At 46.5% G+C, this 24,593-nt stretch overlaps 3 long non-coding RNA genes across 3 annotated transcripts in view; 2 read left to right on the top strand and 1 right to left on the bottom strand.

Moving 5' to 3' along the window:
• LOC127957867 (uncharacterized) overlaps nucleotides 1-24,593 on the top strand; it is a 50,246-nt gene that overhangs the window by 2,081 nt on the left and 23,572 nt on the right. The gene's annotated exons all lie outside the window — the stretch shown is intronic.
• Nucleotides 1-24,593, bottom strand: part of LOC127957870 (uncharacterized) — a 43,698-nt gene that overhangs the window by 8,728 nt on the left and 10,377 nt on the right. The gene's annotated exons all lie outside the window — the stretch shown is intronic.
• On the top strand, nucleotides 1,120-23,120 carry LOC127957865 (uncharacterized). The gene is made up of 4 exons (XR_008153876.1): nucleotides 1,120-1,732; nucleotides 2,367-3,025; nucleotides 9,136-9,419; nucleotides 21,939-23,120. It is a non-coding gene; the product is annotated as an uncharacterized LOC127957865 (long non-coding RNA).

The following is a 24,593-nucleotide window of genomic DNA, read 5'->3' as shown; positions in this document are numbered from 1 at the left end:
TGGTTGCTATGGTGTGCCTATATAGTTCATATAGTGATATTTAAAGATCATTTACCAGCCTGATTCCAAAAAGCCCAAGACAGTGTTTCTATATGGTTATTTTGATGATATATAGCTTTTAAATGTTGTTAAACAGCTGCTAGGGTGCTAAAATTGGTTGCTATGGCGTGGCTATGAAGTTGTTATGTCACTACTTATGGACTGCTTGATAGGCCGATACAAAAGAGCCCTCTGCCAAGCCTCTATGACTTTCTGATCCAAAGATATGATGTCAGATAGTTTTTCCAATGTTAAGTCTATGGGATATTTTCACACATTTTCTTCGCCCACTGTACGATTATCGTAAGTCCGATTGCTTAGAAAAGTCATAGCACACCTCTCCTCAATAAGCCGCACGTTTTGACATCTCATTCATGGGTCTGCGACAAAAAATGCAGGAGGAGTAGCGTGCCGAAATTTTGTCAAGGTGGATAGTAATAGTAACACTAGAAGGTACATTTCCTGAAGAAAATGTGAGTGGTGCTTGCAGTGGCAAAACTCGGCGCCCTGTAGCCACCCATGATGCCTCTGTGATGTTTTGAAGCAGAGATAGAAGGATTTATATTGCTACATGGTTGCTAGGGTGCTCTATATGGTTGCTATGGTGTGACTATATAGTTTATGGGGTGATATTTAAAGATTATTTACCAGCCTGAATGCAAAAAGCCCAAGCCAGTGTTTCTATATAGTTATTTTTGCTGAGATACAGCTTTTAAATGTAGTTAAACAGTTGCTAGGGGGCTAAAATTGGTTGCTAGGGCATGGATATGAAGTTGTTATGTCACTACTTATGGACTGCTTGATAGGCCGAGTCAATAGAGCCCTCTCCCAAGCCTCTATGACTTTCTGATCCAAAGATATGATGTCAGATAGTTTTACCAATGTTAAGTCAATGGGATATTTTCACACATTTTCTTCGCCTGCTGTACGATTATAGAAAGTCCAATTGCTTAGAAAAGTCATAGCACACCTCTCCTCAATATCCCGCACGATTTGACACCTCATTCATGGATCTGTGACAAAAAATGCGGGAGGAGTAGCATGCCAAAGTTTTGTCAAGGAGAATAGTAATAGTAACACTAGAAGGTACATTTCCTGAAGAAAATGTGAGTGGTGCTTGCAGTGGCAAATCTCTGCGCCCTGTAGCCACCCATGATGCCTGTTTGATATCGTGGAGCCGTGATATAAGTTCTTTATATTGCTATATGGTTGCTAGGGCGCTCTATATGGTTGCTATGGTGTGCCTATATAGTTCATATAGTGATATTTAAAGATCATTTACCAGCCTGATTCCAAAAAGCCCAAGACAGTGTTTCTATATGGTTATTTTGATGATATATAGCTTTTAAATGTTGTTAAACAGCTGCTAGGGTGCTAAAATTGGTTGCTATGGCGTGGCTATGAAGTTGTTATGTCACTACTTATGGACTGCTTGATAGGCCGATACAAAAGAGCCCTCTGCCAAGCCTCTATGACTTTCTGATCCAAAGATATGATGTCAGATAGTTTTTCCAATGTTAAGTCTATGGGATATTTTCACACATTTTCTTCGCCCACTGTACGATTATCGTAAGTCCGATTGCTTAGAAAAGTCATAGCACACCTCTCCTCAATAAGCCGCACGTTTTGACATCTCATTCATGGGTCTGCGACAAAAAATGCAGGAGGAGTAGCGTGCCGAAATTTTGTCAAGGTGGATAGTAATAGTAACACTAGAAAGTACATTTCCTGAAGAAAATGTGAGTGGTGCTTGCAGTGGCAAAACTCGGCGCCCTGTAACCACCCATGATGCATGTGTGATGTTATGGAGCCGTGATATAACTTCTTTATATTACTATATGGTTGCTAGGGCGTGCTATATGGTTGCTATGGTGTGACTATATAGTTTATGGGGTGATATTTAAAGATTATTTACCAGCCTGAATGCAAAAAGGCCAAGCCAGTGTTTCTATATAGTTATTTTTGCTGAGATACAGCTTTTAAATGTAGTTAAACAGTTGCTAGGGGGCTAAAATTGGTTGCTAGGGCATGGATATGAAGTTGTTATGTCACTACTTATGGACTGCTTGATAGGCCGAGTCAAAAGAGCCCTCTCCCAAGCCTCTATGACTTTCTGATCCAAAGATATGATGTCAGATAGTTTTTCCAATGTTAAGTCAATGGGATATTTTGACACATTTTCTTCGCCCGCTGTACGATTATCGTAAGTCCGATTGCTTAGAAAAGTCATAGCACACCTCTGCTCAATATCCCGCAGGATTTGACACCTCATTCATGGGTCTGTGACAAAAAATGCGGGAGGAGTAGCGTGCCAAAGTTTTGACAAGGCGAATAGTAATAGTAACACTAGAAGGTACATTTCCTGAAGAAAATGTGAGTGGTGCTTGCAGTGGCAAAACTCTGCGCCCTGTAGCCACCCATGATGCCTGTGTGATGTTTTGAAGCAGAGATAGAAGGATTTATATTGCTACATGGTTACTAGGGTGCTCTATATGGTTGCTATGGTGTGACTATATAGTTTATGGGGTGATATTTAAAGATTATTTACCAGCCTGAATGCAAAAAGCCCAAGCCAGTGTTTCTATATAGTTATTTTTGCTGAGATACAGCTTTTAAATGTAGTTAAACAGTTGCTAGGGGGCTAAAATTGGTTGCTAGGGCATGGATATGAAGTTGTTATGTCACTACTTATGCACTGCTTGATAGGCCGAGTCAAAAGAGCCCTCTCCCAAGCCTCTATGACTTTCTAATCCAAAGATATGATGTCAGATAGTTTTTCCAATGTTAAGTCAATGGGATATTTTCACACATTTTCTTCGCCCGCTGTACGATTATCGTAAGTCCGATTGCTTAGAAAAGTCATAGCACACCTCTCCTCAATATCCCGCACGATTTGACACCTCATTCATGGGTCTGTGACAAAAAATGCGGGAGGAGTAGCGTGCCAAAGTTTTGTCAAGGCGAATAGTAATAGTAACACTAGAAGGTACATTTCCTGAAGAAAATGTGAGTGGTGCTTGCAGTGGCAAAACTCGCCCCTCTGTTGCTAAGGTGTGGTTGCTAGGGTACCCGGGGTGGTTGCTAGGGTCCCTATGATGGTTGCTAGGGCCGTTGCTAGGGTACCCAGGGTGGTTGCTAGGGTAATCGGGGTGGTTGCTAGGGTGTTGCTATTTGGTTGCTAGGGTACCTGGGGTGGTTTCTAGGGCGGTTGCTAGGGTCCCCATGATGGTTGCTAGGGCCGTTGCTAGGGTAATCGGGGTGGTTGCTAGGGTGTTGCTATGTGGTTGCTAGGGTACCCGGGGTGGTTGCTAGGGCGGTTGCTAGGGTCCCCATGATGGTTGCTAGGGCCGTTGCTAGGGTACCCAGAGTGGTTGCTAGGGTAATCGGGGCGGTTGCTAGGGTGTTGCTATGTGGTTGCTAGGGTACCCGGGGTGGTTGCTAGGGCGGTTGCTAGGGTCCCCATGATGGTGGCTAGGGCCGTTGCTAGGGTACCCAGGGTGGTTGCTAGGGTAATCGGGGTGGTTGCTAGGGTGCTGCTATGTGGTTGCTAGGGTACCCGGGGTGGTTGCTAGGGCGGTTGCTAGGGTCCCAATGATGGTTGCTAGGGCCGTTGCTAGGGTACCCAGAGTGGTTGCTAGGGTAATCGGGGCGGTTGCTAGGGTGTTGCTATGTGGTTGCTAGGGTACCCGGGGTGGTTGCTAGGGCGGTTGCTAGGGTCCCCATGATGGTTGCTAGGGCCGTTGCTAGGGTAATCGGGTTGGTTGCTAGGGTGCTGCTATGTGGTTGCTAGGGTACCCGGGGTGGTTGCTAGGGCGGTTGCTATGGTAACCTGGGTGGTTGCTAGGCAGTTGCTATGGTACTTGGGGTGGTTGCTAAGGTGTTGCTAGGCGGTTGCTAGGGTGTTTTGGCTGGTTGCTAGGCAGTTGCTATGGTCTCCTGGGTGGTTGCTATGATGTTACTAGGTGGTTGGTAGTTGTCACAGATGGTCACTATGTAGTTATTATAGAGTTCTTAGCCCATTTGAGCTCTTAGCTAATCACTATTAGCATGTAGCTAATCACTGCTAGCATGACTAGCATGTTGGAAGTCCAGTGTGCTAGCATGAGTCAAAAAATCCAACCGCCATGTCTGTACGATGTTCTGATGCAGAGATATAGGTCGTGCAAAACGGTTGCTAGGGTACTCCGTTTGGTTGCTATGGAGTGGCTTGGCAGCTGCCAATGGTGATACTCCAAAGGCTGCTCACCAATATAAACCAACCCCCATGCCTCTACGATGTTCTGATGCAGAGATATAGATCTTGCAAAACGGTTGCTAGGGTACTCCGTTTGGTTGCTAGGGAGTGGCCTGGCAGCTGCCAATGATGATACTCCAATGGTTGCTTGCTAATATAAACCAACCCCCATGCTTCTATGTCTTTCAGATGTTAAGATATCTCTCTATACTTTGGGTTGCTAGGTAGCTCTTAATGGTTGCTAGGGCGTGGCTAGGTTGTCATGAAGGAGATACATGATTGGCCGTTTACTGCCCGAGTCAAACGAGCCCACCCTCATGTTTCTATGACACTTCTATCAAAAGTTATTAATTTGATCTTTTTCAATGGAAGTCTATGGGGCTTGTTGCTATGGTGCTCTGTTTGGTTGCTAGGGCGTGGCTTGATAGATTCACAGTGATCCTGAGAGACTGATTGGTTGCCTGATTGAAATGAGCCCACCCCCTTGTCTCTATGACATTGTGATCCAGAGTTATGTTCAATACAAAATCCCTATGTAATGTCCCACAGTAGGAAAAGCCCTCCCTATACTTTGTATTGGGGGCAAATTTGGGGGGCTCTAGCCCCCCAGGGGTACAACTTATACCCCAATGCGGGGTGTGTTCTCGCACAGCCTGATAGCCTCTCCAAATGTGGTGATTCACGTGTTTCTGCGAAATTTTCTCTCGGAGCTACGATCCGTCAAAGTTGGCCGCAATGCATTGTCTATGCAATTTTTCGCCCGTTTTTTCGCCCGGTGTACGAACATCGTACGCCCGATCGCTTATAAAAGTCATAGCACACCATTCCCGATTAGGGCGCACGATTTGACGCCTGTTTCGTTGGTCTGTGACGAAAACTGCGGGACTAGTTACGCGCCGAAATTTGTACGGATCTAGAAGAAGAAGAAGAATAATAAGTATGTGAGATAATAATAGTAGTGCCTTGCCTCCGGCAAGCACCACTAACTAGAAGGTACATTTCCTGAAGAAAATGTGAGTGGTGCTTGCAGTGGCAAAACTCGCCCCTCTGTTGCTAGGGTGTTGCAATGAGGTTGCTAGGGTACATGGGGTGGTTGCTAGGTCGGTTGCTAGGGTACCAAGGACGGTTGCTAGGGCCGTTACTAGGGTAACCAGAGTGGTTGCTAGGTTAATCGGAGCGGTTGCTAGGGTGTTGCTATGTGGTTGCTAGGGTACCCGGGGTGGTTGCTAGGGTGGTTGCTAGGGTCCCCATGATGGTTGCTAGGGCCGTTGCTAGGGTACCCAGAGTGGTTGCTAGGTTAATCGGGGCAGTTGCTAGGGTGTTGCTATGTGGTTGCTAGGGTACCCGGGGTGGTTGCTAGGGCCGTTGCTAAGGTACCCAGGGTGGTTGCTAGGGTAATCGGGATGGTTGCTAGGGTGTTGCTATGTGGTTGCTAGGGTACCCGGGGTGGTTGCTAGGGCGGTTGCTAGGGTCCCCATGATGGTTGCTAGGGCCGTTGCTAAGGTACCCAGGGTGGTTGCTAGGGTAATTGGGGCGGTTGCTAGGGTGTTGCTATGTGGTTGCTAGGGTACCCGGGGTGGTTGCTAGGGCGGTTGCTATGGTAACCTGGGTGGTTGCTAGACAGTTGCTACGGTACTTGGGGTGGTTGCTAAGGTGTTGCTAGGCGGTTGCTAGGGTGTTTTGGCTGGTTGCTAGGCAGTTGCTATGGTCTCCTGGGTGGTTGCTATGGTGTTACTAGGTGGTTGGTAGTTGTCACAGATGGTCACTATGTAGTTATTATAGAGTTCTTAGCCCATTTGAGCACTTAGCTAATCACTATTAGCATGTAGCTAATCACTGCTAGCATGACTAGCATGTTGGAAGTCCAGTTTGCTAGCACGAGTCAAAAAATCCAACCGCCATGTCTGTACGATGTTCTGATGCAGAGATATAGGTCGTGCAAAACGGTTGCTAGGGTACTCCGTTTGGTTGCTATGGAGTGGCTTGGCAGCTGCCAATGGTGATACTCCAAAGGCTGCTCGCCAATATAAACCAACCCCCATGCCTCTACGATGTTCTGATGCAGAGATATAGATCTTGCAAAACGGTTGCTAGGGTACTGTGTTTGGTTGCTATGGAGTGGCCTGGCAGCTGCCAATGATGATACTCCAAAGTCTGCTTGCTAGTATTAATGATATAAACCAACCCCCATGCCTTAGTGATATTCAGATTTGAAGATATCTCTCTATGCTTTTGGTCGCTAGGTAGCTCTTAATGGTTGCTAGGGCGTGGCTAGGTTGTCTTGAAGGTGATACGTGATTGGCCGTTTGCTGCCCGATTCAAACGAGCCCACCCTCATGTTTCTATGACACTTCTATCCAAAGTTATTCATTTGATCTTTTTCAATGGAAGTATATGGGGCTTGTTGCTATGGCGCTCTATATGGTTGCTAGGGCGTGGCTTGATAGATTCACAGTGATCCTGAGAGACTGATTGGTTGCCTGATTAAAATGAGCCCACCCCCTTGTCTCTATGACATTGTGATCCAGAGTTATGTTCAATACAAAATCCCTATGTAATGTCCCACAGTAGGAAAAGCCCTCCCTATACTTTGTATTAGGGGCAAATTTGGGGGGCTCTAGCCCCCCAGGGGTACAACTTATACCCCAATGCGGGGTATGTTCTCGCACAGCCTGATAACCTCTCCACATGTGGTGATTCACGTGTTTCTGCGAAATTTTCTCTCGGAGCTACGATCCGTCAAAGTTGGCCGCAATGCATTGTCTATGCGATTTTTCGCCCGTTTTTTCGCCCGGTGTACGAACATCGTACGCCCGATCGCTTATAAAAGTCATAGCACACCATTCCCGATTAGGCCGCACGATTTGACGCCTCTTTTGCGGGTCTGTGACAAAAACTGCGGGACTAGTTACGCGCCGAAGTTTTGGCGGAAGAAGAATAAGAATAAGAATAAGAACTAGAAGGTACATTTCCTGAAGAAAATGTGAGTGGTGCTTGCAGTGGCAAATCTCTGCGCCCTGTAGCCACCCATGATGCCTGTTTGATATCGTGGAGCCGTGATATAAGTTCTTTATATTGCTATATGGTTGCTAGGGCGCTCTATATGGTTGCTATGGTGTGCCTATATAGTTCATATAGTGATATTTAAAGATCATTTACCAGCCTGATTCCAAAAAGCCCAAGACAGTGTTTCTATATGGTTATTTTGATGATATATAGCTTTTAAATGTTGTTAAACAGCTGCTAGGGTGCTAAAATTGGTTGCTATGGCGTGGCTATGAAGTTGTTATGTCACTACTTATGGACTGCTTGATAGGCCGATACAAAAGAGCCCTCTGCCAAGCCTCTATGACTTTCTGATCCAAAGATATGATGTCAGATAGTTTTTCCAATGTTAAGTCTATGGGATATTTTCACACATTTTCTTCGCCCACTGTACGATTATCGTAAGTCCGATTGCTTAGAAAAGTCATAGCACACCTCTCCTCAATAAGCCGCACGTTTTGACATCTCATTCATGGGTCTGCGACAAAAAATGCAGGAGGAGTAGCGTGCCGAAATTTTGTCAAGGTGGATAGTAATAGTAACACTAGAAGGTACATTTCCTGAAGAAAATGTGAGTGGTGCTTGCAGTGGCAAAACTCGGCGCCCTGTAGCCACCCATGATGCCTCTGTGATGTTTTGAAGCAGAGATAGAAGGATTTATATTGCTACATGGTTGCTAGGGTGCTCTATATGGTTGCTATGGTGTGACTATATAGTTTATGGGGTGATATTTAAAGATTATTTACCAGCCTGAATGCAAAAAGCCCAAGCCAGTGTTTCTATATAGTTATTTTTGCTGAGATACAGCTTTTAAATGTAGTTAAACAGTTGCTAGGGGGCTAAAATTGGTTGCTAGGGCATGGATATGAAGTTGTTATGTCACTACTTATGGACTGCTTGATAGGCCGAGTCAATAGAGCCCTCTCCCAAGCCTCTATGACTTTCTGATCCAAAGATATGATGTCAGATAGTTTTACCAATGTTAAGTCAATGGGATATTTTCACACATTTTCTTCGCCTGCTGTACGATTATAGAAAGTCCAATTGCTTAGAAAAGTCATAGCACACCTCTCCTCAATATCCCGCACGATTTGACACCTCATTCATGGATCTGTGACAAAAAATGCGGGAGGAGTAGCATGCCAAAGTTTTGTCAAGGAGAATAGTAATAGTAACACTAGAAGGTACATTTCCTGAAGAAAATGTGAGTGGTGCTTGCAGTGGCAAATCTCTGCGCCCTGTAGCCACCCATGATGCCTGTTTGATATCGTGGAGCCGTGATATAAGTTCTTTATATTGCTATATGGTTGCTAGGGCGCTCTATATGGTTGCTATGGTGTGCCTATATAGTTCATATAGTGATATTTAAAGATCATTTACCAGCCTGATTCCAAAAAGCCCAAGACAGTGTTTCTATATGGTTATTTTGATGATATATAGCTTTTAAATGTTGTTAAACAGCTGCTAGGGTGCTAAAATTGGTTGCTATGGCGTGGCTATGAAGTTGTTATGTCACTACTTATGGACTGCTTGATAGGCCGATACAAAAGAGCCCTCTGCCAAGCCTCTATGACTTTCTGATCCAAAGATATGATGTCAGATAGTTTTTCCAATGTTAAGTCTATGGGATATTTTCACACATTTTCTTCGCCCACTGTACGATTATCGTAAGTCCGATTGCTTAGAAAAGTCATAGCACACCTCTCCTCAATAAGCCGCACGTTTTGACATCTCATTCATGGGTCTGCGACAAAAAATGCAGGAGGAGTAGCGTGCCGAAATTTTGTCAAGGTGGATAGTAATAGTAACACTAGAAGGTACATTTCCTGAAGAAAATGTGAGTGGTGCTTGCAGTGGCAAAACTCGGCGCCCTGTAGCCACCCATGATGCCTGTGTGATGTTTTGAAGCAGAGATAGAAGGATTTATATTGCTACATGGTTGCTAGGGTGCTCTATATGGTTGCTATGGTGTGACTATATAGTTTATGGGGTGATATTTAAAGATTATTTACCAGCCTGAATGCAAAAAGCCCAAGCCAGTGTTTCTATATAGTTATTTTTGCTGAGATACAGCTTTTAAATGTAGTTAAACAGTTGCTAGGTGGCTAAAATTGGTTGCTAGGGCATGGATATGAAGTTATTATGGCACTACTTATGGACTGCTTGATAGGCCGAGTCAAAAGAGCCCTCTCCCAAGCCTCTATGACTTTCTGATCCAAAGATATGATGTCAGATAGTTTTTCCAATGTTAAGTCAATGGGATATTTTCACACATTTTCTTCGTCCGCTGTACGATTATCGTAAGTCCGATTGCTTAGAAAAGTCATAGCACACCTCTCCCCAATATGCCGCACGATTTGACACCTCATTCATGGGTCTGTGACAAAAAGTGCTGGAGGAGTAGCGTGCCGAAGTTTTGTCAAGGTGAATAGTAATAGTAACACTAGAAAGTACATTTCCTGAAGAAAATGTGAGTGGTGCTTGCAGTGGCAAAACTCGCCCCTCTGTTGCTATAGGGTGTTGTAATGAGGTTGCTAGGGTACCCGGGTTGGTTGCTACGGTACATGGGATCGTTGCTAGGGCGGTTGCTAGGGTCCCTATGATGGTTGCTAGGGCCGTTGCTAGGGTACCCAGGGTGGTTGCTAGGGTAATCGGGGTGGTTGCTAGGGTGTTGCTATGTGGTTGCTAGGGTACCCGGGGTGGTTGCTAGGGTCCCCATGATGGTTGCTATGGCGGTTGCTAGGGTCCCCATGATGGTTGCTAGGGCCGTTGCTAGGGTACCCAGGGTGGTTGCTAGGGTAATCGGGGCGGTTGCTAGGGTGTTGCTATGTGGTTACTAGGGTACCCGGGGTGGTTGCTAGGGCAGTTGCTAGGGTCCCCATGATGGTTGCTAGGGCCGTTGCTAGGGTACCCAGGGTGGTTGCTAGGGTGTTGCTATGTGGTTGCTAGGGTTCCCGGGGTGGTTGCTAGGGCGGTTGCTAGGGTCCCCATGATGGTTGCTAGGGCCGTTGCTAGGGTACTCAGGATGGTTGCTAGGGTAATCGGGGTGGTTGCTAGGGTGTTGCTATGTGGTTGCTAGGGTACCCGGGGTGGTTGCTAGGGCGGTTGCTAGGGTCCCCATGATGGTTGCTAGGGCCGTTGCTAGGGTACTCAGGATGGTTGCTAGGGTAATCGGGGTGGTTGCTAGGGTGTTGCTATGTGGTTGCTAGGGTACCCGGGGTGGTTGCTAGGGTGGTTGCTAGGGTCCCCATTATGGTTGCTAGGGCCGTTGCTAAGGTACCCAGGGTGGTTGCTAGGGTAATTGGGGCGGTTGCTAGGGTGTTGCTATGTAGTTCCTAGGGTACCCGGGGTGGTTGCTAGGGCGGTTGCTAGGGTCCCCATGATGGTTGCTAGGGCCGTTGCTAAGGTACCCAGGGTGGTTGCTAGGGTAATTGGGGCGGTTGCTAGGGTGTTGCTATGTGGTTGCTAGGGTACCCGGGGTGGTTGCTAGGGCGGTTGCTATGGTAACCTGGGTGGTTGCTAGGCAGTTGCTACGGTACTTGGGGTGGTTGCTAAGGTGTTGCTAGGCGGTTGCTAGGGTGTTTTGGCTGGTTGCTAGGCAGTTGCTATGGTCTCCTGGGTGGTTGCTATGATGTTACTAGGTGGTTGGTAGTTGTCACAGATGGTCACTATGTAGTTATTATAGAGTTCTTAGCCCATTTGAGCACTTAGCTAATCACTATTAGCATGTAGCTAATCACTGCTAGCATGACTAGCATGTTGGAAGTCCAGTGTGCTAGCATGAGTCAAAAAATCCAACCGCCATGTCTGTACGATGTTCTGATGCAGAGATATAGGTCGTGCAAAACGGTTGCTAGGGTACTCCATTTGGTTGCTATGGAGTGGATGGGCAACTGCCAATGGTGATACTACAAAAGCTGCTCGCCAATACAAACCAACCCCCATGCCTCTACGATGTTCTGATGCAGAGATATAGTTCTTGCAAAACGGTTGCTAGGGTACTGTGTTTGGTTGCTAGGGAGTGGCCTGGCAGCTGTCAATGATGATACTCCAATGGTCGCTTGATAATATAAACCAACCCCCATGCTTCTATGTCTTTCAGATGTTAAGATATCTCTCTATACTTTGGGTTGCTAGGTAGCTCTTAATGGTTGCTAGGGCGTGGCTAGGTTGTCATGAAGGAGATACATGATTGGCCGTTTGCTGCCCGAGTCAAACGAGCCCACCCTCATGTTTCTATGACACTTCTATCCAAAGTTATTCATTTGATCTTTTTCAATGGAAGTCTATGGGGCTTGTTGCTATGGCGCTCTATATGGTTGCTAGGGCGTGGCTTGATAGATTCACAGTGATCCTGAGAGACTGATTGGTTGCCTGATTCAAATGAGCCCACCCCCTTGTCTCTATGACATTGTGATCCAGAGTTATGTTCAATACAAAATCCCTATGTAATGTCCCATAGCAGGAAAAGTCCTCCCTATACTTTGTATTAGGGCCATTTTTGGGGGGCTCTCGCGCCCCAGGGGTACAACTTATACCCCACTGCGGGGTATGTTCTCGCACAGCCTGATAGCCTCTTCAAATGTGGAGATTCACGTGTTTCTGCGAAATTCCCTCTCGGAGCTATGATCCGTCAAAGTTGGCCGCAATGCATTCTCTATGCGATTTTTCGCCCGTTTTTTCGCCCGGTGTACGAACATCGTACGCCCGATCGCTTATAAAAGTCATAGCACACCATTCCCGATTAGGCCGCACGATTTGACGCCTGTTTCGTTGGTCTGTGATGAAAACTGCGGGACTAGTTACGCGCCGAAATTTGTACGGATCTAGTATAATAATAATAATAATAATAAGTATGTGAGATAGTAATAGTGATGCCTTGCCTCCGGCAAGCACCACTAATAAGTATGTGAGATAATAGTAGTAGTGCTTTGCCTCCGGCAAGCACCACTAACTAGAAAGTACATTTCCTGAAGAAAATGTGAGTGGTGCTTGCAGTGGCAAAACTCGGCGCCCTGTAACCACCCATGATGCATGTGTGATGTTATGGAGCCGTGATATAACTTCTTTATATTACTATATGGTTGCTAGGGCGTGCTATATGGTTGCTATGGTGTGACTATATAGTTTATGGGGTGATATTTAAAGATTATTTACCAGCCTGAATGCAAAAAGGCCAAGCCAGTGTTTCTATATAGTTATTTTTGCTGAGATACAGCTTTTAAATGTAGTTAAACAGTTGCTAGGGGGCTAAAATTGGTTGCTAGGGCATGGATATGAAGTTGTTATGTCACTACTTATGGACTGCTTGATAGGCCGAGTCAAAAGAGCCCTCTCCCAAGCCTCTATGACTTTCTGATCCAAAGATATGATGTCAGATAGTTTTTCCAATGTTAAGTCAAAGGGATATTTTGACACATTTTCTTCGCCCGCTGTACGATTATCGTAAGTCCGATTGCTTAGAAAAGTCATAGCACACCTCTGCTCAATATCCCGCAGGATTTGACACCTCATTCATGGGTCTGTGACAAAAAATGCGGGAGGAGTAGCGTGCCAAAGTTTTGACAAGGCGAATAGTAATAGTAACACTAGAAGGTACATTTCCTGAAGAAAATGTGAGTGGTGCTTGCAGTGGCAAAACTCTGCGCCCTGTAGCCACCCATGATGCCTGTGTGATGTTTTGAAGCAGAGATAGAAGGATTTATATTGCTACATGGTTACTAGGGTGCTCTATATGGTTGCTATGGTGTGACTATATAGTTTATGGGGTGATATTTAAAGATTATTTACCAGCCTGAATGCAAAAAGCCCAAGCCAGTGTTTCTATATAGTTATTTTTGCTGAGATACAGCTTTTAAATGTAGTTAAACAGTTGCTAGGGGGCTAAAATTGGTTGCTAGGGCATGGATATGAAGTTGTTATGTCACTACTTATGCACTGCTTGATAGGCCGAGTCAAAAGAGCCCTCTCCCAAGCCTCTATGACTTTCTAATCCAAAGATATGATGTCAGATAGTTTTTCCAATGTTAAGTCAATGGGATATTTTCACACATTTTCTTCGCCCGCTGTACGATTATCGTAAGTCCGATTGCTTAGAAAAGTCATAGCACACCTCTCCTCAATATCCCGCACGATTTGACACCTCATTCATGGGTCTGTGACAAAAAATGCGGGAGGAGTAGCGTGCCAAAGTTTTGTCAAGGCGAATAGTAATAGTAACACTAGAAGGTACATTTCCTGAAGAAAATGTGAGTGGTGCTTGCAGTGGCAAAACTCGCCCCTCTGTTGCTAAGGTGTGGTTGCTAGGGTACCCGGGGTGGTTGCTAGGGTCCCTATGATGGTTGCTAGGGCCGTTGCTAGGGTACCCAGGGTGGTTGCTAGGGTAATCGGGGTGGTTGCTAGGGTGTTGCTATTTGGTTGCTAGGGTACCTGGGGTGGTTTCTAGGGCGGTTGCTAGGGTCCCCATGATGGTTGCTAGGGCCGTTGCTAGGGTAATCGGGGTGGTTGCTAGGGTGTTGCTATGTGGTTGCTAGGGTACCCGGGGTGGTTGCTAGGGCGGTTGCTAGGGTCCCCATGATGGTTGCTAGGGCCGTTGCTAGGGTACCCAGAGTGGTTGCTAGGGTAATCGGGGCGGTTGCTAGGGTGTTGCTATGTGGTTGCTAGGGTACCCGGGGTGGTTGCTAGGGCGGTTGCTAGGGTCCCCATGATGGTGGCTAGGGCCGTTGCTAGGGTACCCAGGGTGGTTGCTAGGGTAATCGGGGTGGTTGCTAGGGTGCTGCTATGTGGTTGCTAGGGTACCCGGGGTGGTTGCTAGGGCGGTTGCTAGGGTCCCAATGATGGTTGCTAGGGCCGTTGCTAGGGTACCCAGAGTGGTTGCTAGGGTAATCGGGGCGGTTGCTAGGGTGTTGCTATGTGGTTGCTAGGGTACCCGGGGTGGTTGCTAGGGCGGTTGCTAGGGTCCCCATGATGGTTGCTAGGGCCGTTGCTAGGGTAATCGGGTTGGTTGCTAGGGTGCTGCTATGTGGTTGCTAGGGTACCCGGGGTGGTTGCTAGGGCGGTTGCTATGGTAACCTGGGTGGTTGCTAGGCAGTTGCTATGGTACTTGGGGTGGTTGCTAAGGTGTTGCTAGGCGGTTGCTAGGGTGTTTTGGCTGGTTGCTAGGCAGTTGCTATGGTCTCCTGGGTGGTTGCTATGATGTTACTAGGTGGTTGGTAGTTGTCACAGATGGTCACTATGTAGTTATTATAGAGTTCTTAGCCCATTTGAGCTCTTAGCTAATCACTATTAGCATGTAGCTAATCACTGCTAGCATGACTAGCATGTTGGAAGTCCAGTGTGCTAGCATGAGTCAAAAAATCCAACCGCCATGTCTGTACGATGTTCTGATGCAGAGATATAGGTCGTGCAAAACGGTTGCTAGGGTACTCCGTTTGGTTGCTATGGAGTGGCTTGGCAGCTGCCAATGGTGATACTCCAAAGGCTGCTCACCAATATAAACCAACCCCCATGCCTCTACGATGTTCTGATGCAGAGATATAGATCTTGCAAAACGGTTGCTAGGGTACTCCGTTTGGTTGCTAGGGAGTGGCCTGGCAGCTGCCAATGATGATACTCCAATGGTTGCTTGCTAATATAAACCAACCCCCATGCTTCTATGTCTTTCAGATGTTAAGATATCTCTCTATACTTTGGGTTGCTAGGTAGCTCTTAATGGTTGCTAGGGCGTGGCTAGGTTGTCATGAAGGAGATACATGATTGGCCGTTTACTGCCCGAGTCAAACGAGCCCACCCTCATGTTTCTATGACACTTCTATCAAAAGTTATTAATTTGATCTTTTTCAATGGAAGTCTATGGGGCTTGTTGCTATGGTGCTCTGTTTGGTTGCTAGGGCGTGGCTTGATAGATTCACAGTGATCCTGAGAGACTGATTGGTTGCCTGATTGAAATGAGCCCACCCCCTTGTCTCTATGACATTGTGATCCAGAGTTATGTTCAATACAAAATCCCTATGTAATGTCCCACAGTAGGAAAAGCCCTCCCTATACTTTGTATTGGGGGCAAATTTGGGGGGCTCTAGCCCCCCAGGGGTACAACTTATACCCCAATGCGGGGTGTGTTCTCGCACAGCCTGATAGCCTCTCCAAATGTGGTGATTCACGTGTTTCTGCGAAATTTTCTCTCGGAGCTACGATCCGTCAAAGTTGGCCGCAATGCATTGTCTATGCAATTTTTCGCCCGTTTTTTCGCCCGGTGTACGAACATCGTACGCCCGATCGCTTATAAAAGTCATAGCACACCATTCCCGATTAGGGCGCACGATTTGACGCCTGTTTCGTTGGTCTGTGACGAAAACTGCGGGACTAGTTACGCGCCGAAATTTGTACGGATCTAGAAGAAGAAGAAGAATAATAAGTATGTGAGATAATAATAGTAGTGCCTTGCCTCCGGCAAGCACCACTAATAATAATAATAAGTATGTGAGATAGTAATAGTGATGCCTTGCCTCCGGCAAGCACCACTAACTAGAAGGTACATTTCCTGAAGAAAATGTGAGTGGTGCTTGCAGTGGCAAAACTCGCCCCTCTGTTGCTAGGGTGTTGCAATGAGGTTGCTAGGATACATGGGGTGGTTGCTAGGTCGGTTGCTAGGGTACCAAGGACGGTTGCTAGGGCCGTTACTAGGGTACCCAGAGTGGTTGCTAGGATAATCGAGGCGGTTGCTAGGGTGTTGCTATGTGGTTGCTAGGGTACCCGGGGTGGTTGCTAGGGCGGTTGCTAGGGTCCACATGATGGTTTCTAGGGCCGTTGCTAGGGTACCCAGGGTGGTTGCTAGGGTAATCGGGGCGGTTGCTAGGGTGTTGCTATGTGGTTGCTAGGGTACCTGGGGTGGTTGCTAGGGCGGTTGCTAGGGTCCCCATGATGGTTGCTAGGGCCGTTGCTAAGGTACCCAGGGTGGTTGCTAGGGTAATCGGGGTGGTTGCTAGGGTGTTGCTATGTGGTTGCTAGGGTACCCGGGGTGGTTGCTAGGGCGGTTGCTAGGGTCCCCATGATGGTTGCTAGGGCCGTTGCTAGGGTACTCAGGGTGGTTGCTAGGGTAATCGGGGTGGTTGCTAGGGTGTTGCTATGTGGTTGCTAGGGTACCCGGGGTGGTTGCTAGGGCGGTTGCTAGGGTACCCATGATGGTTGCTAGGGCCGTTGCTATGGTACTCGGGGTGGTTGCTAGGGTAATTGGGGCGGTTGCTAGGGTGTTGCTAGGCGGTTGCTAGGGTGTTTTGGCTGGTTGCTAGGCAGTTGCTATGGTCTCCTGGGTGGTTGCTATGATGTTACTAGGTGGTTGGTAGTTGTCACAGATGGTCACTATGTATTTATTATAGAGTTCTTAGCCCATTTGAGCACTTAGCTAATCACTATTAGCATGTAGCTAATCACTGCTAGCATGACTAGCATGTTGGAAGTCCAGTGTGCTAGCATGAGTCCAAAAATCCAACCGCCATGTCTGTACGATGTTCTGATGCAGAGATATAGGTTGTGCAAAACGGTTGCTAGGGTACTCCATTTGGTTGCTATGGAGTGGCTTGGCAGCTGCCAATGGTGATACTCCAAAGGCTGTTCGCCAATATAAACCAACCCCCATGCTTCTATGTCTTTCAGATGTTAAGATATCTCTCTATACTTTTGGTTGCTAGGTTGCTCTAAATGGTTGCTAGGGCGTGGCTAGGTTGTCTTGAAGGAGATACATGATTGGCCGTTTGCTGCCCGAGTCAAACGAGCCCACCCTCATGTTTATATGACACTTCTATACAAAGTTATTCATTTTATCATTTTCAATGGAAGTCTATGGAGCTCGTTGCTATGGCGCTCTCTATGGTTGCTAGGGCGTGGCTTGATAGATTCACAGTGATCCTGAGAGACTGATTGGTTGCCTGATTAAAATGAGCCCACCCCCTTGTCTCTATGACACTGTGATCCAGAGTTATGTTCAATACAAAATCCCTATGTAATGTCCCATAGCAGGAAAAGTCCTCCCTATACTTTGTATTAGGGGCAATTTTGGGGGGCTCTTGCGCCCCAGGGGTACAACTTATACCCCACTGCGGGGTATGTTCTCGCACAGCCTGATAGCCTCTCCAAATGTGGTGATTCACGTGTTTCTGCGAAATTCTCTCTCTGAGCTACGATCCGTCAAAGTTGACCCCAATGTTAAGTCTATGGGTTTTATCGCCCGATTTTTCGCCCGCCGGACGAACATCGTACACCCGATCGCTTATAAAAGTCATAGCACACCATTCCCGATCAGGCCGCACGATTTGACGCCTGTTTCGTTGGTCTGTGACTAAAACTGCGGGACTAGTTACGCGCCGAAATTTGTACGGATCTATAAGAATAATAATAATAACTAGAAGGTACATTTCCTGAAGAAAATGTGAGTGGTGCTTGCAGTGGCAAAACTCACCCCTCTGTTGCTAAGGTGTGTTTGGTAGGACCATTGCTAAGGTACACTTGGTTGCTATGGTGGTTGCTAGGGTCCCCATGATGGTTGCTAGGGTCGTTGCTAGGGTACCCAGGATGGTTGCTAGGGTAATCGGGGTGGTTGCTAGGGTCCCCATGATGGTTGCTAGGGCCGTTGCTAGGGTACTCAGGGTGGTTGCTAGGGTAATCGGGGTGGTTGCTAGGGTGTTGCTATGTGGTTGCTAGGGTACCCGGGGTGGTTGCTAGGGCGGTTGCTAGGGTCCCCATGATGGTTGCTAGGGCCGTTGCTAGGGTACCCAGGGTGGTTGCTAGGGTAATTGGGGCGGTTGCTAGGGTGTTGCTATGTGGTTGCTAGGGTACCCGGGGTGGTTGCTAGGGCGGTTGCTAGGGTCCCCATGATGGTTGCTAGGGCCGTTGCTAAGGTACCCAGGGTGGTTGCTAGGGTAATTGGGGCGGTTGCTAGGGTGTTGCTATGTGGTTGCTAGGGTACCCGGGGTGGTTGCTAGGGCGGTTGCTATGGTAACCTGGGTGGTTGCTAGGCAGTTGCTACGGTACTTGGGGTGGTTGCTAAGGTGTTGCTAGGCGGTTGCTAGGGTGTTTTGGCTGGTTGCTAGGCAGTTGCTATGGTCTCCTGGGTGGTTGCTATGATGTTACTAGGGGGTTGGTAGTTGTCACAGATGGTCACTATGTAGTTATTATAGAGTTCTTAGCCCATTTGAGCACTTAGCTAATCACTATTAGCATGTAGCTAATCACTGCTAGCATGACTAGCATGTTGGAAGTCCAGTGTGCTAGCATGAGTCAAAAAATCCAACCGCCATGTCTGTACGATGTTCTGATGCAGAGATATAGGTCGTGCAAAACGGTTGCTAGGGTACTCCATTTGGTTGCTATGGAGTGGCTTGGCAGCTGCCAATGGTGATAGTCCAAAGGCTGCTCGCCAATATAAACCAACCCCCATGCATCTACGATGTTCTGATGCAGAGATATAGATCTTGCAAAACGGTTGCTAGGGTACTGTGTTTGGTTGCTAGGGAGTGGCCTGGCAGCTGCCAATGATGATACTCCAATGGTTGCTTGCTAATATAAACCAACCCCCATGCTTCTATGTCTTTCAGATTTTAAGATATCTATCTTTGGATTTTGGTTGCTAGGTAGCTCTTAATGGTTGCTAGGGCGTGGCTAGGTTGTCTTGAAGGAGATACATGATTGGCCGTTTGCTGCCCGAGTCAAACGAGCCCACCCTCATGTTTCTATGACACTTCTATCCAAAGTTATTTATTTTATCTTTTTCAATGGAAGTCTATGGGGCTTGTTGCTATGGCGCTCTATATGGTTGCTAGGGCGTGGCTTGATAACTTCACAGTGATCCTGAGAGACTGATTGGTTGCCTGATTAATATGAGCCCACCCCCTTGTCTCTATGACACTGTAATCCAGAGTTATGTTCAATGCAAAATCCCTATGTAATTTCCCATAGTAGCCCTCCCTATACTTTGTATTAGGGGCAAATTTGGGGGGCTGTTGCGCCCCAGGGGTACAACTTATACCCCAATGCGGGGTATGTTCTGGCACAGGCTGATAGCCTCTCCAGATGTGGTGATTCACGTGTTTCTGCGAAATTCTCTCTCGGAGCTACGATCCGTCAAAGTTGGCTCCAATGCATTGTCTATGGGATTTTTCGCCCGTTTTTTCGCCCGGTGTACGAACATCGTACGCCCGATCGCTTATAAAAGTCATAGCACACCATTCCCGATTAGGCCGCACGATTTGACGCCTGTTTCGTTGGTCTGTGACAAAAACTGCGGGACTAGTTACGCGCCGAAATTTGTACGGATCTAGAAGAAGAAGAATAATAAGTATGTGAGATAATAATAGTAGTGCCTTGCCTCCGGCAAGCACCACTAATAAGTATGTGAGATAATAATAGTGATGCTTTGCCTCCGGCAAGCACCACTAACTAGAAGGTACATTTCCTGAAGAAAATGTGAGTGGTGCTTGCAGTGGCAAATCTCTGCGCCCTGTAGCCACCCATGATGCCTGTTTGATATCGTGGAGCCGTGATATAAGTTCTTTATATTGCTATATGGTTGCTAGGGCGCTCTATATGGTTGCTATGGTGTGCCTATATAGTTCATATAGTGATATTTAAAGATCATTTACCAGCCTGATTCCAAAAAGCCCAAGACAGTGTTTCTATATGGTTATTTTGATGATATATAGCTTTTAAATGTTGTTAAACAGCTGCTAGGGTGCTAAAATTGGTTGCTATGGCGTGGCTATGAAGTTGTTATGTCACTACTTATGGACTGCTTGATAGGCCGATACAAAAGAGCCCTCTGCCAAGCCTCTATGACTTTCTGATCCAAAGATATGATGTCAGATAGTTTTTCCAATGTTAAGTCTATGGGATATTTTCACACATTTTCTTCGCCCACTGTACGATTATCGTAAGTCCGATTGCTTAGAAAAGTCATAGCACACCTCTCCTCAATAAGCCGCACGTTTTGACATCTCATTCATGGGTCTGCGACAAAAAATGCAGGAGGAGTAGCGTGCCGAAATTTTGTCAAGGTGGATAGTAATAGTAACACTAGAAGGTACATTTCCTGAAGAAAATGTGAGTGGTGCTTGCAGTGGCAAAACTCGGCGCCCTGTAGCCACCCATGATGCCTCTGTGATGTTTTGAAGCAGAGATAGAAGGATTTATATTGCTACATGGTTGCTAGGGTGCTCTATATGGTTGCTATGGTGTGACTATATAGTTTATGGGGTGATATTTAAAGATTATTTACCAGCCTGAATGCAAAAAGCCCAAGCCAGTGTTTCTATATAGTTATTTTTGCTGAGATACAGCTTTTAAATGTAGTTAAACAGTTGCTAGGGGGCTAAAATTGGTTGCTAGGGCATGGATATGAAGTTGTTATGTCACTACTTATGGACTGCTTGATAGGCCGAGTCAATAGAGCCCTCTCCCAAGCCTCTATGACTTTCTGATCCAAAGATATGATGTCAGATAGTTTTACCAATGTTAAGTCAATGGGATATTTTCACACATTTTCTTCGCCTGCTGTACGATTATAGAAAGTCCAATTGCTTAGAAAAGTCATAGCACACCTCTCCTCAATATCCCGCACGATTTGACACCTCATTCATGGATCTGTGACAAAAAATGCGGGAGGAGTAGCATGCCAAAGTTTTGTCAAGGAGAATAGTAATAGTAACACTAGAAGGTACATTTCCTGAAGAAAATGTGAGTGGTGCTTGCAGTGGCAAATCTCTGCGCCCTGTAGCCACCCATGATGCCTGTTTGATATCGTGGAGCCGTGATATAAGTTCTTTATATTGCTATATGGTTGCTAGGGCGCTCTATATGGTTGCTATGGTGTGCCTATATAGTTCATATAGTGATATTTAAAGATCATTTACCAGCCTGATTCCAAAAAGCCCAAGACAGTGTTTCTATATGGTTATTTTGATGATATATAGCTTTTAAATGTTGTTAAACAGCTGCTAGGGTGCTAAAATTGGTTGCTATGGCGTGGCTATGAAGTTGTTATGTCACTACTTATGGACTGCTTGATAGGCCGATACAAAAGAGCCCTCTGCCAAGCCTCTATGACTTTCTGATCCAAAGATATGATGTCAGATAGTTTTTCCAATGTTAAGTCTATGGGATATTTTCACACATTTTCTTCGCCCACTGTACGATTATCGTAAGTCCGATTGCTTAGAAAAGTCATAGCACACCTCTCCTCAATAAGCCGCACGTTTTGACATCTCATTCATGGGTCTGCGACAAAAAATGCAGGAGGAGTAGCGTGCCGAAATTTTGTCAAGGTGGATAGTAATAGTAACACTAGAAAGTACATTTCCTGAAGAAAATGTGAGTGGTGCTTGCAGTGGCAAAACTCGGCGCCCTGTAACCACCCATGATGCATGTGTGATGTTATGGAGCCGTGATATAACTTCTTTATATTACTATATGGTTGCTAGGGCGTGCTATATGGTTGCTATGGTGTGACTATATAGTTTATGGGGTGATATTTAAAGATTATTTACCAGCCTGAATGCAAAAAGGCCAAGCCAGTGTTTCTATATAGTTATTTTTGCTGAGATACAGCTTTTAAATGTAGTTAAACAGTTGCTAGGGGGCTAAAATTGGTTGCTAGGGCATGGATATGAAGTTGTTATGTCACTACTTATGGACTGCTTGATAGGCCGAGTCAAAAGAGCCCTCTCCCAAGCCTCTATGACTTTCTGATCCAAAGATATGATGTCAGATAGTTTTTCCAATGTTAAGTCAATGGGATATTTTGACACATTTTCTTCGCCCGCTGTACGATTATCGTAAGTCCGATTGCTTAGAAAAGTCATAGCACACCTCTGCTCAATATCCCGCAGGATTTGACACCTCATTCATGGGTCTGTGACAAAAAATGCGGGAGGAGTAGCGTGCCAAAGTTTTGACAAGGCGAATAGTAATAGTAACACTAGAAGGTACATTTCCTGAAGAAAATGTGAGTGGTGCTTGCAGTGGCAAAACTCTGCGCCCTGTAGCCACCCATGATGCCTGTGTGATGTTTTGAAGCAGAGATAGAAGGATTTATATTGCTACATGGTTACTAGGGTGCTCTATATGGTTGCTATGGTGTGACTATATAGTTTATGGGGTGATATTTAAAGATTATTTACCAGCCTGAATGCAAAAAGCCCAAGCCAGTGTTTCTATATAGTTATTTTTGCTGAGATACAGCTTTTAAATGTAGTTAAACAGTTGCTAGGGGGCTAAAATTGGTTGCTAGGGCATGGATATGAAGTTGTTATGTCACTACTTATGCACTGCTTGATAGGCCGAGTCAAAAGAGCCCTCTCCCAAGCCTCTATGACTTTCTAATCCAAAGATATGATGTCAGATAGTTTTTCCAATGTTAAGTCAATGGGATATTTTCACACATTTTCTTCGCCCGCTGTACGATTATCGTAAGTCCGATTGCTTAGAAAAGTCATAGCACACCTCTCCTCAATATCCCGCACGATTTGACACCTCATTCATGGGTCTGTGACAAAAAATGCGGGAGGAGTAGCGTGCCAAAGTTTTGTCAAGGCGAATAGTAATAGTAACACTAGAAGGTACATTTCCTGAAGAAAATGTGAGTGGTGCTTGCAGTGGCAAAACTCGCCCCTCTGTTGCTAAGGTGTGGTTGCTAGGGTACCCGGGGTGGTTGCTAGGGTCCCTATGATGGTTGCTAGGGCCGTTGCTAGGGTACCCAGGGTGGTTGCTAGGGTAATCGGGGTGGTTGCTAGGGTGTTGCTATTTGGTTGCTAGGGTACCTGGGGTGGTTTCTAGGGCGGTTGCTAGGGTCCCCATGATGGTTGCTAGGGCCGTTGCTAGGGTAATCGGGGTGGTTGCTAGGGTGTTGCTATGTGGTTGCTAGGGTACCCGGGGTGGTTGCTAGGGCGGTTGCTAGGGTCCCCATGATGGTTGCTAGGGCCGTTGCTAGGGTACCCAGAGTGGTTGCTAGGGTAATCGGGGCGGTTGCTAGGGTGTTGCTATGTGGTTGCTAGGGTACCCGGGGTGGTTGCTAGGGCGGTTGCTAGGGTCCCCATGATGGTGGCTAGGGCCGTTGCTAGGGTACCCAGGGTGGTTGCTAGGGTAATCGGGGTGGTTGCTAGGGTGCTGCTATGTGGTTGCTAGGGTACCCGGGGTGGTTGCTAGGGCGGTTGCTAGGGTCCCAATGATGGTTGCTAGGGCCGTTGCTAGGGTACCCAGAGTGGTTGCTAGGGTAATCGGGGCGGTTGCTAGGGTGTTGCTATGTGGTTGCTAGGGTACCCGGGGTGGTTGCTAGGGCGGTTGCTAGGGTCCCCATGATGGTTGCTAGGGCCGTTGCTAGGGTAATCGGGTTGGTTGCTAGGGTGCTGCTATGTGGTTGCTAGGGTACCCGGGGTGGTTGCTAGGGCGGTTGCTATGGTAACCTGGGTGGTTGCTAGGCAGTTGCTATGGTACTTGGGGTGGTTGCTAAGGTGTTGCTAGGCGGTTGCTAGGGTGTTTTGGCTGGTTGCTAGGCAGTTGCTATGGTCTCCTGGGTGGTTGCTATGATGTTACTAGGTGGTTGGTAGTTGTCACAGATGGTCACTATGTAGTTATTATAGAGTTCTTAGCCCATTTGAGCTCTTAGCTAATCACTATTAGCATGTAGCTAATCACTGCTAGCATGACTAGCATGTTGGAAGTCCAGTGTGCTAGCATGAGTCAAAAAATCCAACCGCCATGTCTGTACGATGTTCTGATGCAGAGATATAGGTCGTGCAAAACGGTTGCTAGGGTACTCCGTTTGGTTGCTATGGAGTGGCTTGGCAGCTGCCAATGGTGATACTCCAAAGGCTGCTCACCAATATAAACCAACCCCCATGCCTCTACGATGTTCTGATGCAGAGATATAGATCTTGCAAAACGGTTGCTAGGGTACTCCGTTTGGTTGCTAGGGAGTGGCCTGGCAGCTGCCAATGATGATACTCCAATGGTTGCTTGCTAATATAAACCAACCCCCATGCTTCTATGTCTTTCAGATGTTAAGATATCTCTCTATACTTTGGGTTGCTAGGTAGCTCTTAATGGTTGCTAGGGCGTGGCTAGGTTGTCATGAAGGAGATACATGATTGGCCGTTTACTGCCCGAGTCAAACGAGCCCACCCTCATGTTTCTATGACACTTCTATCAAAAGTTATTAATTTGATCTTTTTCAATGGAAGTCTATGGGGCTTGTTGCTATGGTGCTCTGTTTGGTTGCTAGGGCGTGGCTTGA

Source organism: Carassius gibelio, chromosome B5 (assembly GCF_023724105.1).
Source record: "Carassius gibelio isolate Cgi1373 ecotype wild population from Czech Republic chromosome B5, carGib1.2-hapl.c, whole genome shotgun sequence".
Taxonomy (NCBI): Eukaryota; Metazoa; Chordata; class Actinopteri; order Cypriniformes; family Cyprinidae; genus Carassius; species Carassius gibelio.
This window is presented reverse-complemented; position numbering and strand designations above follow the sequence as displayed.